Source organism: Vidua macroura, chromosome 8, assembly GCF_024509145.1.
Source record: "Vidua macroura isolate BioBank_ID:100142 chromosome 8, ASM2450914v1, whole genome shotgun sequence".
Lineage (NCBI taxonomy): Eukaryota > Metazoa > Chordata > Aves > Passeriformes > Viduidae > Vidua > Vidua macroura.
The window spans coordinates 11,696,227-11,717,070 of record NC_071578.1 but is presented as its reverse complement, the minus strand read 5'-3'; positions in this window follow the sequence as shown (position 1 = coordinate 11,717,070).

The window sequence follows — 20,844 nt, the reverse complement described above, 5'->3', positions numbered from 1 at the left end:
CTTTTTGCTGAATGGTTATCGACTTCAAAGTTGCTTGTGAAATTTTTTAGTTGCTTCTAAAAAGCATAAACACAATGCTGCTTTTCATAAAAGCTTTTTAAGTAAGTCCTCATTATCTTATGAAAAATACATTCTTTCAAACCCTCTGACAGGACTGGGAGGAATGAGCAACTTGCCTACTTTTTCAAGTCTCTGCATAAATAGGAGCAGACAGCAAGAAGTGAGGGGCAAAATGGAAGTGCTTAGAAAAGATTGTAAAATAATTGCCATTATTAAACATGCATAGTTTAGTTTTGAATCTTCTTTATGGGAAAAACCAAGTGCCTGCTGATTTTTACAAATTTGAAGTGAAAATATGATTTTATTTAAAAATTTGAAAATACTTTCTCCCCAAACTAGCTTTTTAATCAAAATTTCATATTAAAAGGTGAAAATGTGGCAATCTAGCTTCTGCAAGTAACAACACAGTGTGAGTTAGCAGGAAGCATGAAGTGCAGGGAGCCCTGAGCAGCAGCTACCAGAGCCTGCTTGGGAAGATGAGAAGCCACGATAGAGCCTGAAATCTGAGTAGTCTCCCAGATGGTGAAAGGAAAATGGTGCTTGTAGAGTCTCCTGCCTTCTGTCGCTGTCCCAGCTCCGTCTGGCTGTGGTTTTGTGGCAGCTGTGATGGAGAGAGATGCTTGCAGCATGGGAATCTTTGGAGCTGGAGAAGGCTGACTGGCACAGAGGAAATTGTGTGCATTTACCCTTGATTTGATCCACAACCAGTTTTAAATTATATGACAATTGTCAGCAAAATATAATAGAAACATTAATTCATCAATTCAAAATAATTAACAATTACATAAATAATTAATTTTCCTCTTTTTGGACGTTTCAGCAGACTGTAATGCTGGTCCTTAACCCTGGAAAAGGGAGGGAAGTGACATAGATCCTGGTCTTAGGGTCTCTGCTTTCTTTGTAGATCTACCATCTCTCCAGCCTTTGGTGATGCCTGACAGCAAGCCACAGAGGTGTATCCTTCTAGCAGATGCCTGCTAACTTCTGGCAAGGGAAGGCAGCTGGAGGCTTGGAGTTACTATTTAGTATCAGAGCTATAGACTGTAATTCTCTGCCTTTGAACATGTGAGTAGGCTTACTTGGTTCTTGCCATATTCCCTTTCTCTCCTTACTAGGGAGGCTATAACATCCTCCTAAAATGCAGTTTCTGAAAATGCTATTACAGAAATAGTTCTCATGGTGGAAAGCCAGCCCAGCATCCCCATCCTGCTGCTGCTAGAATCTGCCTTCCCTGCTACCACAAGCACTGGGAGCTGCTGACTTAGACCTGACATGGAGATTCAAAGCTAATCACATACCCTGCCTTTACAATGTGTGCTCCTCATTTTGCCTGATTGCTCTGATTGTGCTCCAGGGATCACTGCCAAAGGGGGCAAACTGGGGAGTGTGATCCTCCCACCACAATCCTGACAGTATTGAAGTCAGATCAGAAATCAGTCTGTAAGAGCTGAGTGTTGTGTTTGTGTGGCTGGAAATTCATCTCTCTTTTTGGTCTGAGGAAAGAGTTTAACTCTTGTTCTGTGCTGTCTGGTATCAGCCAGATGGACTAATGGAAAGGAGCTCGGTGCTGGGGCCAGGCCTCTTTCATATCCTTTTCAATGATCTGGAGGAGGGGATTGAGGGCAGTCTTACCAAGTTTACAGACAACACTGAGTTGGGCAGGAGTGTTGATCTGCTGGGGAGTAGGAAGGCCAAGGGTTAGTTTGCTCTCAGGTAGTTTGCACTGTGTCTCATACCTGCTGCTCCTTCTGTGCACAATATAAAATCTGCATTTGCTCTCCAGCTCTTTTAAGACAGTGCTGGTTTGATGGCTACAAATTATTCATTTATCTTCCTACTTTTTATACGGTCTGCTTAGTATGAAAACAGTTCTTGGCAGTGACAGTCTCTGCATCACATCCAATATCAGAGAGTCCCAGGTGTGGTGTGATCTTTAAGTGCATTTTCAGTACCTCTGTAAGGAATTCTTGCCAGAGTACTAAACCAAATCCTGTTGATGTGGCTGCATTTGTATTACAACGAAGTTCTCCCTCTTCTTCTCTCTCAATTTGGTTTCCTATTTCCCAAACCCAGTGCTGACATCAGGTACATGTATCTCGTCACATGGACAATGGCTCCTTCTCTAAGCTGAACTATTCCTGTCTCAAAAGAATGGAGAATTTTGTGACTTACCCTAGGGCACTGCGGTGTAGCTGGCAGCGATAAAAAAAGCTACAGCAGGGAATGAAGGAAGGTCTTTTCTAGATGATTTTAAGTTCAGGATGTACTCACAATTGAGCTTTTGTTTGCTGTTGTTCTTTTTAAATAACTAAAAATTCAGGGAGTGTATTGGGGGAAGCCACTTCGGTATGTTGGGTGCTCATCTGTCCCGGAGGATGTGGTGTGAACAGGGTGGACAGTTTCCTTCTCTGTGCAGAACAGAGCAAGGATTGTCCGGGTATGAGAAAGGCAAAGCAGTGATCCTTCAGACCACGGCCTTGTTACTCTGTGCTTTTATGTTTGAAATCAGGAGATTCTTTAGCTCAGCAATTTGTACTGTGCTGTAAGACAAAATGAATGAAAAGTGCAGTCTAGGGAAAAGACTGAGGCTTTCTTGAGTTTGCACTGAGCTTGCCCCCTTGATTTTTTTTTTTTTTTAATTTGGTTTGTTTGGTTGGTTTTTTTTCCTGAGATTTGCTATTTCTGTAAAAATATGTAGGGAGGTCTGGGAGTTTGTTTTCAGCACTTGGGAGAGACTGGGATTTGAAAGAATGCATGGATCACCCTTAATGTATATATACATTATGTATAATATAGAGCTGAATTTTTCACCTTTTGGCATAATGTATGGTTTGATTCTAACCACTGTGACTTTATTCTTCTACTTCAGAATGATGCACAGCTTTGGTGGAGGAGGGAAAGTGTTTTCCTGTGATGTTGCTGATACCAGCCTTTCCCTGGGGGTAAAATCATGAGTAGAAGTCCTGGGTAGCTCGATCTCATTTGTCAGATTCCAAACTCCAGAGTGACGTCAATGAAAGGAGACATGGAACTAAATAATACCCTCAAATTATCTTGTGTATGTGCCTGTATGTAGCAGTCCAGTGAGCAATCTCTCTCCCTCACACCTGAGGGTTACACTGCACTGCTGCTGTGGGGAGGTCCCACATCTCCACAAGCTGTCCACCTCTGCAGCATCTCTCCTCAGGTTTGTGTTCCTGAGGAGTGCTCCTGGCTGGTAGCTCTGCCTCAGGCCCTTCTTGTACTCAGTTCAAATGAGACAAGAAAGGACAGTGGAATTATTCCAGCCTCTTCCTGACTCTGCAGGGATTTTTAAAAATGTACTCTTTTACTTTTTTCTTCTAGAAGACTCTATGCACGTTTTTCCTGTTTGCAGGGGTTTTCTCTTGCTGGTGGGCACACCCTTTTTCTGTTTGAAACACAGCTGCCGGATACATATTCTTTTTGTTTCAGCACCTTTGTAAACCTCATTTCAGGAAGATGAGCTGTGGAACTGGTGCTGGATGAGGAGTAAGTGTGATGAATGGCATTTCCTACCCTCATGTTCAGGCAAGCATTCAGGTTTGTTTCATTTGCATGGAAGTAGAAGGGTATGAACAACAACTTGAGTGCTGCTTTCTCTTCATTATTCACCTTTTTAAGTCCCTATTTTTCTGTGTTTGCCTTTCCTATAATTACATATGTTCTTTGTACCTCCACATGCTTTGGATGTGCCTTGATAGATTCAGCTCCTGGTGTAAATTTTGAGTAATTGTGATTTTAGTGGAGCTTTTATTTAGCTACATCTCTCTCACAGGTCATGAAGTTAGGGCAATATAAGCTAGAAATTAGTCAGGAACAGTGTTCTGGTAGCTCTTTACCTCCCAGGGACAGATGCTGGTCCCAATGCCTTTCCTGTGTTATTGGTTTAGAGTTGCTCTATTTTACCCCCAGTACAGCCTGACTCTGCTGCCTCTTGCCCAGCGCTGTTCCAGTGCCAAAGGAGGGTAAAAGGAGGAAAGAGAGGCATGCCCTGGAAAATCACTGCAAGTCTTCCCAGCATTAAACTCTAAGTTTTTATCCATCTTTCTCATGTGACTTTTAAATTGGCCACAGCCAGTTACGTTGAAGGTGAGGCCATGCCCTGCATATTACACACGTGAGTTCAAAAGTGACAGATCTTTCTGGGGAGCTTCCAGCAACAGCAAACACAGAGCAATGAGTGGATGAATGTTTTATTGTCGGGCTGTGTAATGCTATTATTGTGGCATGGAACAGGAGTATTTGATCTTGTGCTGGCCACTAATTCATATGTGAAGCCTCAAACATTGATCTGTGTGGATTAAATGCATGCTGGAGATGTTTTCTGTTCTGTGCCACTTCAAATTCTCTCTTATGATTCAACACATTCAAAGCAAATAATTTTCTGTTTCCCATTTGCCAGTGAAAGTGTGCTGTTTAGTTTGTAATTGGAACACAGTATGCTGTGTGTGTCTCTGCTAAATCATGAAATGTGGTCCATTTTCTAAATTGCACAAGTATTTGTCACCTTTGTTTTAAAATGAGAGCCATAAATTTTATGGGGCATGTGAATATATGTATTAGTTTTCCCACACAGGTGACTAAGTCATACTGTGATCTGACATGGGCTTTATGATCCTGCTTAGGTTATGTTCTGTGTTAAATTTTGTCTGTTGCTTCTGTATTTAGAATTGAGATTTGGGTGTTTTTTTTTTTTTGGTTTTTTTTTTTTTTTTTGTTTTTTTTTTGTTTTTTTTTTTTTTTTTTTTTTTTTTTTTTTTTTTGTTTTTTTTTTGTTTTTTTTTTTAGGAAACAAAAATGTGGAAAAAGTAGGCTTATCAAAAGGGCTGTGCTTCTACATGTTTTTCATAAGCCAGGAGATGCAATGAGCTGTGGCAATTTGGCATGCTGGAGGTGCTTGACAGTCCATTGAGTATTAAATATGGTACATATAAAAACTTTGATTTTACACAACTGTGGATCCATTTGAGTAATATGTTTTCTAGGGAGTTTTTAAATACTTGTATTGGCTGAGCAAAGTCCTCTAATGCTTAATGGGGCATGACAGTGGCCTCAGCCTAGCTGTGATGTGGAATGTCAGCTGACAGGGGAGACAGAAAGGGTTCTGCTCCTAATCTTATGGGGGATGAAATGTAAATGAATTAATGGAACAGAATTCCTTCACACTTCTGGAAATACAGTATTTTTTTTCAGGTCAGCAAACTTTATGAAAACTTTACCATCTCTGCCTCTGAAGAAACACGTGCCCTTCAAAAAGTGGGAATGAAACTTCTCTAATTTTTTCCTTTACTGATACTACCATTTTTCCTTGAATATGTGGGATGTTCTTGGGGTGTTTTGGTGGAGAGGCTGAGGGAGGGAAATGAGGCAATTTGCAAACAACGTGACTTAACATGATAGGAGTTAATCAGAGTTCCTCTGCCAAGCCAGCATTAGTCAATAAAAGCACTGCTGCTCTTTCTGGGAGAATAAATATCTTTGTGCTCTTCAGCTGTCTCTGTATTTTTGGTGGGGATGGGGGGAGAAAAAGGGCTAAAAGAAATGGTGTAGGATTTCAGTCTGCCTATTATTTGTAATATACATAGCATTTGTAGAGCACAGAAGATGGCAAAGTGCAGCGCAGTGAAAAGTGCCAATACAGAGTTGGAGTGGGGTTGTCTGATATGCCTAAAAGACCTTTTGGTAAAATTTTGTCACAGTTGCTCAAAGAAATTGAATTTAGCCCACTGCCAAGAACTGTTGAAAACGCCATTTTGGGCTAGTATCCTTTTCCTGAGGTTAACTCAACAGGAGTTTTGTGAATTTGTGATGCAGGATTGAAACCAATGGGGAAACAGGAAATAAGAGGAAATCTGGAAATGCTTAGAGTAGTTACTGGAGGCAGTGTGGTTGGGAGAGTGCCTGTAGAGGGATGAACCTCTCTTTTTAGTGCATTGGTCTGAGGGGTGCTAAACTGAGGTGTGGGCTGGTTTGCAGGAGCAATGTGAAAGCTGGCTGGAATAAGTACAAGGATTACAGGCACATTGACCCTGATCTTATTTAATTTCTGTTCTCAGACTGAGCACATGGGTAGTGGGATCTTATCCTCAAGTGGAACTGTTGATCTATTTAAAACATGACTCTGTGCTTACTGCTCTGGGTTTCACTGGTCTTACCTCAATATTCTTATTTATCAGTAAGAAACCAACTTGATCAGATACAAGATGTACTCTAGCACTGATCACCTTTAGATCAGGATTTTATCATGTGAAAGCAAGGTTTACTTTACACTTCAATAAAATGTTGTTAGCATCTTGTTCTGCCCACACCAGTACACTTTATAAGATTCAGAGACAATTTCTGTCCTGTTCTATGTCTTCTTGTCATCAATAGCCAGATTTTCACAAGAGATAGTCACTCAGCAGGTCTTATTTTCACACAGACCAGTTTCCTGTTCATTGCTTAGGGAGTCATAGGGTAATTATAATTTACTGTCCATACTAAGGAGGCTTTACAGGGGATTTAAGCAGATTTAGCATAGATAGGACCAGACAAAACAATAATTTGGCCTCAATTTTTGCAGTTATGAGAAGGATTTTTCTGAGTCAGGTGGCCAAGGAGCGGTGAAACTTATAAATTGAAGAGTTACCTCAGAGCACAAAAGTCTCATTAGATCTGTAAATTCAATGCCTTGATCTATTATAAATATTTTAAGATTAATATAGAGGAGGCTAGATTTCTTTTAGTATTTCACAATTTTATTTTAGCCTGGATATTATTTCCCAATGGATGAAGAGTTGTTTACTTTGGAAATATCACAAGTAGTGGAATATTGTGAATTGAGCAATCGTTTTTTGATGCTTACACACAGACATCACCAAGATGCAGGGATGCTTACAAAATGCAATGTTCAGGTAGAGTGATCAAGAGAAGTTGTTTGATTAAACCTCAGTAACCAAAGGAAGGTGAGTGCATACCTAGCAGTTACCATGAGTGCATAATAAGGGAGGCATCCTACCTTTTCTCTTTGAAATGTATTGTATGATTCAGAGATACTGGAGTGTGTAAATGATACCACCTTCGTTAGCTAAAAAACTATATCTTCTGGATTCAACTCTGTGTTTCCAGTGCTAATTAAAAGCACATCCTTTGACTCCTGGAGAGTTTCTTTGAAGTGGTGCAGCTTAGAACAGACTGTGGTTCTGGATTTCTTTCATTCTCATTTGCTTATATTGACAACCAGTATAAATCTGAAGGCAAAAAGTAAATTTGTTCTCCCTTTAATAGGACTACTCATGCAAGGGCGCTGGGATTAGATTTTAAATTGGCACGTTTTAAACCTTTGATACAGTTACAGACTCAGTGAGCCATGCTCACCTTTCCTACAGCTAGACCTAGCTGGAAATTAGTTTTCTCCTTTGTCAAAATATTTTCTAATAAACATTTAGCCTTTCTGCTAAAAACAGTGCAAAACACTCAATAACTAATATAGTTTAGCTGAAAATATGCAGCTTTATTTCCTCTTCTAGAGAAACAACACAGACAAACAAAAAGTAGCTAGGAAAAAGTAGACATCATCTGGGAATTCTGTTTAAAAGAAAATCTTGGGGAAGGAAGCAGTTTCACACTTCTGATCACCAGTAAAGACATACCTCCTTTTTGCACCTCCTTCTTCACCTTCCTCAGGTTCCCTTGCATTATCTCTTCTCTGTAAGAAAGAAAAGAGTTGAAGTGAGGTGGCAGATACATCCCTGCTGTTGTGTCTGTGAGAGAACTGCTCTTCCCTTGTGACTCTTGTGGTGACAATCAGGGAGGCCAGGGCAGGTGCCCTGAGCATTCTGCAAGGAAGCAAAGTGCATCAGTCTCTGCTGGGTTTTTTAGGGGTTTGCATGTCTGGATGTGTTGTCTCTGGAAGAGATAAGTGAACTTCTCTCTGTGAACAAGGGTGAGCAGAGGCTGGAGGTGGTTTTGTGTAGCAGGGAACTGTGTGGTCATGAAATGGCTTGATTTTCACACTGTATCCTGGGTGTTTGAGTCTTCAGTGTCTCCAGGTTAGGACTGGAGCTTGTATTTAAATAGCAGTGCCCAGATATTTAGAAAAAGATGCTTCCAGTATGAAACCTTTTTTTTAGTGACAGTATTGTAACAATCTAGGCTTTAATATTGCTTCTCTTGGGAGATATCGGTAAGGAATTGCTGATTGTACTTTCTTTATAATCATTGCTATGCAAACCAGCATAAATGCTACTCCTGCAGGCACCTGTGTCCTTCAGTCTCAGCAAGAATAGATCAATGCACCATGCAAGATGAGGAGGGCTGTGGAAAGCCAATATGCAGGTCTGGGACAGAATGAGACTTCTGAGGCAGTAGAATAGGGAAAGGGAGCATACAAATAAGGAGAAACTCCCCTTAGAGGTGAAATGCAGTCCCTGTCAAAAATAAGTTTCAGACATCTGCTCAGAGCAGGGAGTGAAATGAATTTAAGGTGCAGAAGACATGACCAGAAGGCAGAACAGCATCAAGATTTCTGGGTTCTTTAGCTAAGTTTGCCATTGACACTATCATAGTTGCCCAGCTGAGCCTGTTCTAACTTTACATCCTTTGAATAATTAAAAAAATCATATATAATCTGCATTCCCATTCAAGACTTATGCAGCTTGCAAAGCCCTCTGGGATCTGCTGGAAGAAGGGGACAAGAATACCATACATATTCTGTTGGTTCCTCTGGTGGCAGGGTGTACTCAGAGCAGATGGCATTGCCAACTTACTGGTTCATTGTGGAGTTATTTGCTCAGTAATGAATGAGGCAGAGGAACAGACTGAGAATTCTGCACTCCAATACCCCACTGAGTGTGCTCAGATGGTAATGTGGAATGTCTGTTCTCTTCAGGGGTGTAAAGTACACCATCTCAATGCAGAAAAACAGACCTTTTAGAAAACTGGGCCTCTAGATACAAGGGAAATGGAGAACTAAATCAAGCCAGTTTTTTTCCCCCTCAAATGAAGAGTGATCTCTCCTTGCAAATTATGAGAAGCCTGAAAGATAATGCAGCAGCTGGGGACTTCTGTATGGGTTTAACTGGAAAAAGGACAACTCGCAGCAGCCAGTGCATCTCAGCAAAAAGGTTGCTAATAATCACATCCCTGCATCAATCATAAGCAGCAGAAATTAGGGAAATAAGGAAGAAGATAAAAGTCAATAATCTTCCTTATATCTAATGAAATCCTCCTGGACATGTGATTTCTGTTGTGATCTTCTAACGCATCCAGGTTCATTCTTGGCACTGCAGCTGTTACAGATCACTATTGCTTTGGTGTGCAAAGATAATGCCTAAGCTGGGTTTCATAGTGTGAGGACTGCAAAGAAATACAGTAAATAATCACATCCTCCAAAACCTCTTTTGAAAAAAGTAGAATCTTTCTCTCCAGAATTTACCTGACACTGTTTATGTTAGAGAAAAAAGGAAAACCTAGAATAATAGGCCACACTGTCAGTGCCTACTCTATTCTTTATAGAAACACGTGCCAAAATAATTTTTTTTGGCCATATTCTGGCAAATGAGCAAACACTTAATCTTACTGTCTGCTTACAGTTGTTTGACTTCGAGATGATTTGATCCAAATCTTCATTTAATTATGTCAGCTGCCTCCAAGGCTCCCTGACCTTGTGTGTGTGATGTGGAAACAGGTGGCAATAGCTGCTGGGGGCTATGGCTGTCAATTCTCCCTTTAGTGAATTCATTTTAGGTGACTGTAAGAATTTATTTTGGATTCTCATGCACTGCTTCATTTTTAATGAGGATTGTGAACTTGGGTTAAAGAGGCATTTTCAGATATTTTTATTTTGGTGCTGAAAAACTGGACATAAGATGGTAATGTGTGCCTGCAGCCCAGAAAGCCAAGCTGCATCAAAAGGAACATGACCAGCAGGTCGAGAGAGGTTAATCTGCCCATTTGTTTCTGCTCTCTGAGACCTTTCCTGGAGTACGGTGTCCAGCTCTGGAGCACCCAGCCCAGGAAAGGCATGGACCTATTGGAGCAAGTCCAGAGAATGGCCACAAAAATGATCAGAGGGCTGGAGCACCTCTCCTGTGAGGAAAGGCTGAAACAATTGGGTTTGTTCATCCTGGAGAAGAGAAAGCTCCAGGAAGGCCTTACTGCAGCATTTCAGTACATAAAAGGGATTTATAGGACAGGAGAGACTCATTATCAAAACCTGTAATGACAGGACAAAGGCAATCAGTTTTAAACTAAAAAGGGATATTTTATATTGAGCATAAAGAATATTTTTTTTATTATGAAAGGGGTGAGACACTGCCAAGGTTCCCCAGGGAAGCTGTGGATGCCTCATAATTCGAAGTGTTCCAGGCCAGGTTGGATGGAACTCTGAGCAACCTGGTCTAATGAAAAGTGTCCCTGTCCATGGCAGGCAGTTTGGAATCAGATGACCTTCAAAGGTCTCTTCCCATCCAAACCATTCCATGATTCCATGAAATATTCCTATTTCATGGCAATGGGAAAGGGAGACAAAATAAGGGGGATGAAATCTGTTGTAGAAATGAATATAAAGGGTAAATGAGCATTATTTTCAAGAGCTTTGTGGCTGCACAAATTAAAAAAATCCTCTGAAGAGAAGGAAATCCTCCTCCCTGTTCCCCAGGAGATGCCTTTTGCTGCACCCATGGACTTCCATCTTAGGCAGAATAGGAGGAGGCTAAAGAAGAGAATTCCTAGGGTTTTCTTTGTGAGGTCTAGCAAGGAGAAAGAAGTAGACAAGCAAGAGCAAACAGAAAAGGCAGCTGAGGGTTCAGCCAGCAGTACTAAGAGCAGTGTTACATTGCAGGTGTGTGTGCAGCCCCATCTGCAACTGCCAAATCTGGCAAGCAAAGATTTCATCCCTCTGGTCTCAGCTTAGCCAACTCTGCTACAGGTTTTTATTTTTCTGGTATGCAAGGAGCACATATCAGTTTTGCTATCTAAAAGAGGAGACTTCTATTCTGGCAGGTGTGGAAATTGAAGTCCAAGACATAAAGGAACACTGATTTGAGAATTAGAGGTATTAAATCACTTCAGCTGCTGCAGGAAGACATGTAACCTCAGTGTGAATGGGGTTGCTTGAGCTCCCTCCTGTGTCTACTTGTGTGATAAAGGTGAGCCTCAATGAGAGACCTAAGCAGGAAAAACTCTTTAGTTGCCAGCTTAAAGTACTTCTGAATCTCCTGTGCTGGTAATGCAGTGATGAAAAGAACAGGGAGGAAAGTCTAGCAGGAAGAATAAGAAATATTCTGTTCAGTCTGGGAGGGGAAAAGTTAATTGCAACATAAAAATGCTATTATGGTGGTAATGAGAAATCCACTTGTGGAAAGCAAAGTGTTAGGCTAAACCTGCTATTTCTAAAATTTACTCAATAATTCAGGGTTTCATTTAATAAAAAACCTTGTTTAAAAATTCTTTTAAGAAAAAATTAAACATGTAGAGAGAATATTACCTCTCTTAATGTATTTGTGATTTTTTTTTGTCTCTCTTCTGTGATTTTCACGGAGACCAGATATCTCAGTATTTCAGAATTTCAGATCAGTGGTCTTTGAACATGATATTTTAACCCCGCTTTGTCCCTTTTCCCCTTCAATATATTATAGAGTACTGGAATGAATAACTTCCAGCTGATTTCTTTTTCTCTGTTTCTATGTTACTTCATTTTTTGCTTTTACCACATCGTCAAGCTTCCTGGGCTGAAAAAGTATTGAAGAGGTGCAGTGTGAGGAAAGGGAAAACACACACACACATTCCACAATGGAAAATGAACAAAGCAACTGAAAATCTTTAGTTTCTCTGGGTTAAACTGCAAAATGTAGAAAGGAGGAAAGAGAAGGAGATCCTTTCCTTCCCTCAAAATAAGAAAACTGAACTTGATATCCTGTGTGGCCAAATGAAGGCATTGTCTGCCTTTAAGTTTCTCTTATTCCTCGAGGTACCTTGTGAGCCCTATGAGAAGCTGCCATTCCTTTCCAACAAACCTTGCTTTCAAGGATCAACTACTTGTAACTTTGAAATTATTTTTGAAAAGGGGAGAGAAAAAACCTACCCAAAAAGGCAACCCTGTGAATGGAGAGCATTCACAGAGAGGGATAAATCTGGATCCAGATGCTCCCAACCTGTGTTTTTCTTTTTTTTTTTTTCATCCAGGTCTGATTCGGTGTGGTCCTGTGAGTGGCAACTGAGTGGGGTCAATAACAAGGTGTTGTCATCAGTCTCTTAACTGGCCTAAGACAGAAATCCCTTGGTATCAAACTTACCTTTCTCAATTCCTTAAAAAGGGCACAATAGTTTCAGCACAGCCACTGTGATGAGCAGGAGACTGGACACTTCCTGTGGAATTTATATCTGTATAAAGGGGTAGGAGGTGTGGGATGGCCAAAACCCTGTTCAGAACTTTGCCTTTGATATGGTGAGGCAATTTCAGATCTATATTACAAATGCAAAACTGGGAAAGAGCTTTTAAATTCCAGAGGAAGGGAAATCAGTGCTGGTTTGACCACTAGAACTGCCACCTTTCTCTCTGTTTGAACTACAGTCAACCCCTTCCAGATTAATAATCATAATAGAGCCTTTGAGCTTTTATCAGACCATCTGATCTGATCTAACCTGTGGATGTGAAGATGAAAGGTTAATCCTCAGGGCCATCTGCTTTCCTTTACCTTTTCTGTCTGAATGCATTGTTTCTTTGTCTTGCCTGCCTACTTTTGGCATGTCTCTCGCTGTCTTGTAACACTAATCCTGGTTTACATCTGACTCTGTGCAGAGGATGCAGCCTCTTTGAGCAGCAGCTGCCTATTCAGAGATGCTTGCAAGTTTCATTTAGTATTTCCTCTCCTCTCCTGGCAACTCCTCTCAGTATGATTTATGAATTGCAAGCATAGCTGGGGGTGATGTGAAGTATCAACACCTCTGAATTCCAGTGAACAGGAGCTGGGTAATTAATAATAACAAACCAGGAGTGTTAGCTTTGCATGGAGATCACGTAGCAGAGAAGGGTTGTTCTGTATTCTTTGGGAATGGGGGAAGTGAGTCCTAACCCTTCCCTGTGCTGTTAAATCTGCATGTCATTTTCCTTGGATAATTAAGTAATTGCAGCCTTTCAAGGAGAGAGACTCCCTCCATTTCCCCTGGTAGCTTGCAGATGTAGTACACGCACCTTGCGGCAAATCAATGCTAACGATATTACCGAGCGTTAGCGCAGCCACCGAGTGGAGGAAGCCCAAAGAAAAATGTCCAGCCCTTGCAGATTGCATTATGAGCATCAGGATCTTTTATGCAGCAGACTTATTAATTGCATTTTCATTTGTGTCCCTGAATTGTAACTCTTTTGAGATTGCTCCTCTGCTTGTCAGTGCCTCTGAAATTGCCAAATGTTGGGCAGATTCAGAAAAGGGAGAAAAGACAAGGGTGGTCTCAGCAGTACTGCACTGGAACCTGGACATCTGCAACAAAGCTAAGGAATAGATTCAAACAACCAACAAAAGAAGGAAGCTGTTAAATCACTTGGTAGAACCCAGAATAAATACACTCTGTGTTGGAGTAACAAATGTTGTGGTCAGGTGGTCTTTCAAGGGAAGAGGTTCCCTTGAACCTTCCCAAACTTTTCAGGTTTTTTGCTTCTCCACCCTTTGCCTGTGACAGATTTTGCATAGCAATAAATCCCTATGCAGGTTTTTCCTCTTTGTTTCCCAGATGAACTCCCTGATCTGCCCCAGTACATTTTTATTTTGTGAAGATCAATCTCCTCAACTGTTCTCATTTTCAGTCTGTCTTGAAAAACAACACACAAGTTCCCTGCTTTCAAGTCATAACCTAAACTTCAGAGAGGGGATCGTCTCTTTGCTGCATTTGCAGGCCTTTACCTGGAGCCTGACAGGAACTCTAGGCATTGCTAACGTTTAAATTATTATTAATTTAGTAATTGGCATTTTTGTCATGGAAATACATACAGCTGTGATGCCTGGCCTTTGCCAGTCAGAATTCATTACACTGTGTGCGTTATTCTCTTTGTGGGGATGGTGTTATCTTTCCTAATTTCCTTTGGTGGTGTGAAACTTCATTTGGTCCCCTGTGAGTTGAAGCTATTGGCCAAGACATTCTTGCAAAGGCTGTAAAAGCTGCCACTTCTCTCCTACTTCCTGTCTTAGAGCTGCTGGAAGCACACATTTGCCTGAGACTCTCCCCTTCAGAATGTTTCAATCTCTGTTTACATGATACTTGATTTAACCTGACTCCTTTTAGGAGTTAGTTATTGCTGATTCAGTGCACAGGATATCTGGGGACTGCCAGGACTGGCTTGGTAAGAAACACCTGCCTACAGCCAGCTACCTACTGCTGTAGATTTGTGTTATTTTTCTTTATTTCCTTCTTGATTTGTTTATTCTGTGCTAAGTATACAACCTTCGCTTCATGTTGACTAGTATAAAGTTTTTCCTCAGTGCTGTAGTTCAATTTCTCTCTTGTTTGGGGCTCTTCTTAAAAGAAGGGAAGGAAATAGCCATAGGTGAGAATCTTAAAAGGTGGTGTTTGTTGTGGAAGAGAAAAGAGCACCAAGCTGTTGCAGGTTCAACATCCTCCTCTGAAGTCCCACCATCAAAGCTGGGGTTGCTGCCAGACTTGTTTCTCTCTAGCTTGCTAAGAAAATTCTGCCTTTGTGCACTCACACACAGAGAAATCACTTTGCATTTAGCTTGGAGAGAGGAGAAACAACACCAGCTCCTTCCCCTTCTAAGTCTGTCTCAAAGAAGGGAAGAGAAGAGTGGAAGAAGGAAAGATTTGTCTGGAAGAAGAAAAAAAATAGAAAAAGGTGACTGGGAAGGGAACAGAGTCTTAGAGAGAGAGAACTGTTGCTGTGTCACTGACCACATCAGCTTCGTTCTCCCAGTGTGTGCTCTGTGGGATGGGAAAAGGCACTTTGTCATTTTTTGGTCTTGTTTCTGCAGGAATGGAACAAGCATAGGGGAGGCTTCGTGTTCACAAAGATTGTCTTTGCACAGCAAGGCAGTATTTGCACTCTGCCTTTTGGTGGCTGTAAAGCCAATCCTAAACCCTCTTAGGCATGAGGCTTCAATAACAACCAGAAATGAAAAGCTGATGACAGGTGCACAAAATTTCTAACAATAAGGAAGATTCCTTTTCTTCAGAGAACCTGCAAGACTGAGACATACCTTGGGACAGGAAGGGAGATGAGGGTTGTTTAGTCTTTCTGAATCAATGATCTAATGAACAGTGGCCACATTTCTGATTTTAATCAGCTTTTCTCCAAATGGGGTATCTCAGTACTCATAGAGTATTCTTAGATATTGTAATATCTTAAGCCATTATTTGTCCTCTCTTCATAATGTGTGGCATAGTTGGACCCAGCTTTTAGATGAGCTCATTGAATTCAGAAGACAAAGAGGGGCTGAAGGTTTAAATGTCCTGATCCGAGCTCTCTAAGTAGTGCTAACGAGCCTATTTTCAAAAACTTGGCAAATGCTTCTGAAAGTTCAGTATCTCACTGTGGTCCTAAATTATCTGAAATCTGGAAGATGGGGAATTCTGTATTTCTGATTGGAATCTCTAAGATAAAAAATATATGGAACCTTCAACATACAGTGAATTCAACACCATGAACTTGTGTGCTGCACAGTTTATCTTTGTATATGCTGCAAATCTGTGCACTCATTCCATTCTGATAAGCTCTTTGGCATTCCTGATGATGCTGATTATCAGCAGAAGGAGATTTTCTTATCTTAGCTTTAAGATGAACAACAAAACTCAACATTAACTAGAAACATGATTTTAAACCTGCTGAATTTCCCCAGAAAATTGAAAACACTCCTGCCTGCTCTTCTGTCTCACCAAGTCTCTTACCTGCACTGTGCAGGTTAGGCATCTTTTGGGCAGCCTTATCAGTGGGTGAAGAGAGTGCAGCTGTCTGAGCATCTCTGAATGAAAGGGGCTCTTCTGTCTCCCACAGATATGGTGTTCAGATGGATAAAGTTGAAAGGAGGAATACAGTCAAGTTAGTCACCAAACCTGACATGACATCTGCTCATGCTGGTGAGCCTGAAGTGAGTTTCTCAGAAGGAGTTCTTCACTCTGCTAAGCCTCTACCTGCTGCAGTCCCAGTGTGGCCTGTGGGTCCCTCTCCTGCTCTGGGACACTGTCAGTGGTGTTGATCAAAGAGACCGTGGTGCTGTGATGCAGTGAGGGGATCCACTTTGTGAGGACCCTGTTCCAAGATCAGCTGAGATCAAGTGTCCTGCCACTGTCCCTTGATCCAGGCTGCGTAAAACACCTCCCTTGGTGTGCTGCTATGTGGTTCCTGTGTTTCTTGCTGCTGTGTTGGGCTGCTGGACTCCCACTTCATTGTTCAGTGCAGAAACCAGACTCCCTCTTGCAGCATCTGCTGTTTTCAGCAGCCCCTGTTCAGGAGCTTTGCAGCAAGTCTGTCAGTGCCACGGGCCTGCTGTGCTTCAGAGTCAGACTGTCTGCTGCACACCCTGGCTGGCTGTGCTCAGAGAAAATCTGCCCCATAATGGGGGTAGTACTGCACCAGCAAAAATGGTGGAGGCCCTGCTTGCAGGTGACGTTTTGTGTGAGGGTACAGGGATACTTCAGCTTTTAATGATTTTTGTTTAGGTAGAGTCAGGCTTTTCCTTGGTAAACAAGACAGCATTATCACAGAGCTGCTTTGTTTTCCAGTGACTGGTCTCACACATAATAAATAGGTTAAAGTTAACTGGAGCAAGCATTGATTTTTCTTTTCATATGTGTGGGATTTCCTCCCTTGGGAGGGCCTGAGTAGTGCAGGAGATCTTCAGGGGAGGATATGAATGTGTGAAAAGAGTGCAGTGTAGCTGGGACATTAATTTCTTTCCCCCTTCTCTACATTTTCCTCTTATGATTTCTTACCTAACTTTTCTTCCTTTCTTTCATGTTCCAGCTCCCACTCAGAAATTTCCAGGGGGGATAGTGACTGGGAGACACACTCTGGGCCTCCAGGGAGTTCTGGGTATGTGCAATCCTGCAGGAGGAGAGGGACATGGAGCAATGACAGGCAGAGCTGGGCGAAACAGAAGGGTTGAGGTACTGGGGAGCAGGTCTGCAATCTACAGCGGAGGCTGTGATGATGAAGTTATTGATATGTGTGATAGAATTTAACATTTCGTTATTGTTTTTTTCCCACATGAAAGTCACAGAATAGGAAAGGAGGGAAAAAAAAGAAAATCCCAAATAATCAATGCTGGTTTTGAAGGCTTTGGCAATTGCCAGGCTCTATTTGTTTCTTACTTTAGATAGTGTCATTAGTCTTCTTCCATCCAAATCACCCCCTCCAAACAAACATAACTCCCCCAATTGCTTTTCTCTCCTTAACTGAACTCAGCTCCCCTCGGTTATAGGCATGTTCTGCTACTTTGTATTTGTGCCACAATTTGCCTTCCGGAACATTTACTTACTTAGAAATCCTCTGCATTGCCTGGTGTTAGGGCATATGGTTTTCTCTACATCAATTAAAAATCAACATGGTCCAACAGAATATAACACCAACCCCTGCTTCTTTGAATGGATGTTTGCAGCTGGGTGGGGATTAAAGCAGATCATAATGGATTACATCAGGGATTAAAACAGCCTGTAATGGATACTGTGTTGAACTATTCAATTTCTATTCTTGGATATAGACTGTGCAAATCTAGGGTTGTCAGATGACAACCTCTCTGTCACCCTGTCATGCAAAAGGCCAGGTTTTGAAGCAAATCTGTTATTCCTGCAACCTGGATGGTACAAACTGGAAAAGCCCCTTTTTCTGTGTGCTGGCAATGGGCACGCAGTTCGCGAATCGTGCAGGAGATGGGGGTGTTGCTCACATTACCTTTGTTTTCTAGAGAAGGAAAGATATTCGAGAGCTCGGCTGCTGCTCTCTTCGGCACTGCTGAGGCAGAGCGGGGAGATTCTAGTACGCAGTCCCACATCATCAGTGGGACTCCTCCGGCTGTGCATCCTATTATTTAACAGCAATAAGCAGGCACTCATGAAGGCAGTTTAGAATTTGCTTCAGGAAGACCAGAGCTTGCTGTGGATGTCTGTCTGAGAAATTAGGGTTTGGGGTAATCTCACTGACATAGTCGGCACTGAATGTCTGGGACTATCCCGGAGTGTGGCAGGTGAGGATGACACTCACAGAAGTGATTGCAAGTAATGGCTCTTCAGTCTGCAGGGTAGAAAACACCTGCTATTGGAATGGTGGAAGTACTGTCCTAAATAAAGTGTTAGGCTTCATTCAAGTGTTCACCATCACATTCTGTGCCATGTCCAACACAGCTGGGCTCTTGTGGTGACAAAGAGGGATGTGGTGGACACAAATAAATGCTTTGTGCTGGCAGGATTTGCAAAATGAGATGTGCCCACAAGTCCTGTCTTGGTCTGGGTGGGCTTTGGCCATGAAGTCAAGGATGCTGCTGCACAAAGGAGTGACTGATCAGGATCTGGACAAGGACTAGGTCCTTAGCAGTGTCCAGCAAGGCTGAGAAGATAAATAGGACTGGGTGGACTGCACTGCAGGGAACTGGCTAAGTAGTGGCAATTGCCAGCACCACAGTAGCTTTTACTATGTGCTGCCTGGGATTCTGGTTGTGCAGAGATCTTCAGGAGCAGCAGTGAGCTGCTGCTGGGTCCAGTGGGACTGCAGAAACTTTGATTATAACTTAAGAACAAGTTCTGCCTGTCACAGCTGCAGCCTCACTGCTAGAGGATGGCATTAGGTGGGCAGTGCCTCTCCTCACAGTGCACAGCAATGGCAAGACACTAGGGTGGCGTATGTGCTGCTAATGCCACATACCTGGGGACTCTGTTCCTGCAGCAGTCGAGTTTGGGGGGCAGTGGGGTCCTTCCTGTTCCCCACACCCTGCTGTTTGCTTACAAGCAGCAGCGGCGTGCAGCCTCGGGGCTGGTGAGTCCCTGTGCATGCAGGGTAGTGCCTGCCACGAGTGTGTGCCATTTGTGAATTCCCCTCGCCTGAGGTTTTGTGGAGCAGCTCTGGCTCAGGCCCACGTCACTGCTCCCACACAAATAAAATGTCATCTAAACATTTTGGCAGCACAGTACAAAAGGAGCCGATTCCAAGCCAGGAATACCATCCGTTGCGTTGGGAGTGGGTGATTCGCTTCCCCTACCCCCACCTCCCACTCTCCCTCTCTGCGCTGGGAATTGAGGCTAATAAAGGGCCGCGTTTGTGGGTAGGGCCGCCGCCTCCTTCCCGAGGCTGTCAGCTCCGTTGTGTGCGCACCGGCTGCCACCCTGGCCCCTCTTCCCACTCCTGCAGGACAGTTCTTCAGGGACCGCTCCCCCCGTTTGCAACAGGCAGCGCTGTGTGTAGCCCCTCTTTCCTCCTCCGGCTCTCTCCTCGCTCCCCCTGCGGCAGCCGGGCTGCCCGTCTGCAGCAGGCGCTGACCAAGAGCCGGGCAGCAGCTGCCCAGAAACCTCCCCACTCCCCGCTCAGTGCGGGCAGTGCCAGCTCCGCTCCTGCCTCTGTCCTCCGCTCCCTGCCGGGCTGGGAGACCCGCGATAGGCGGGAGAAAGTGCTGAGCCGCCCCCGCACCGGGCCTGGCGATGGGGAGGGGAGAGACCGCGGGGAGACCCGTGTAGTTGCTGTATCCGTCTTTGGACGGCAAAGAATGGCTGATGTGGGAAGTAGGAGGGTGGGACGATAAAAAAATCGCTAATTATCGACACTTTTCAAAGGGAGGAGGAGAACGGGAGAAGGTCGACCGTGGGTTTGATCCGAAGAGAAAGTGCCAACGTGTTGCTGCAAAGAATCGGTCCGGAGTGACGCGGCACTGGCACAGATGGCGATGACAAGGGTGACCCCACAGGGACGCCCCGCAGCCGCGGGAGGCGGCAGCAGCTTCCCTCTCCCATTCACAGCCTGCCATTACTCACACCTTGTCCGGGGGCTGAAGCTGCAAAGGCTTCTTGAGCTTTGCCAGCAGAAAACAGGTGTCCTGGCCAGGGGGAATGCATCCGTGCGGATGGGGAGAGGGAACGCTGCGCTGCCGTGACCTAAAGAAGTACATCCCCTCACTCCTTCTCCCGACACAGTCCCGAGATGCTGCTGCAGGGAGCTGCCTGCAGATACTGCCCTTTCTTCGTTATTGGCCCCACGCAGATCCTGCTAGTCTCCCTTGCTGGACGGTAGCAAGGTTGCTGGGATGCCCACGCACACGCGTGAGTTCCCGCGGGCGGGAGGCTGCGCTTGGGACGGGCACATCCACACGCACGGAGCTGGCTCTGGAGGGATGCTGCTGGATGGCCGGGTCCGTGGGTACGCTCTTACACACGGGAGGCACCCAAGAGCCGCTCATCCCAGCTGCGTTCCCTCGTGCCCCCGTACCCGTGGCTGACATCCAGCCTTTGTGCGTACATGTACACGCACACACACAGGGCGAGGAGCACCCACACCGCTGTAAACACGAATCTGTGTACATATACATCAGGAGAAGCAGGGAATGACGGCTGCTTTCTTTCGGCCAGGAGCGCACATACCAAATCAGGAGAAAAGGCTGGGTGATGCTCCAGCTGATTCGGTGCAGCGCGGTGTCCCGCTCCCGCCCCCGGCCCCGCTCCCGGCCCCCGGCGGCGCGGCGCGGCGCGGCGGGTGACTCGGCGGTGTATTTCAGCGGCGGCGGCGGCTTGGCAAGGCTCGGGGCTCCTCCCCCCGTGTGGTGGTACCCTCTCACTTGATCAAATCCTTGAACGTGAACA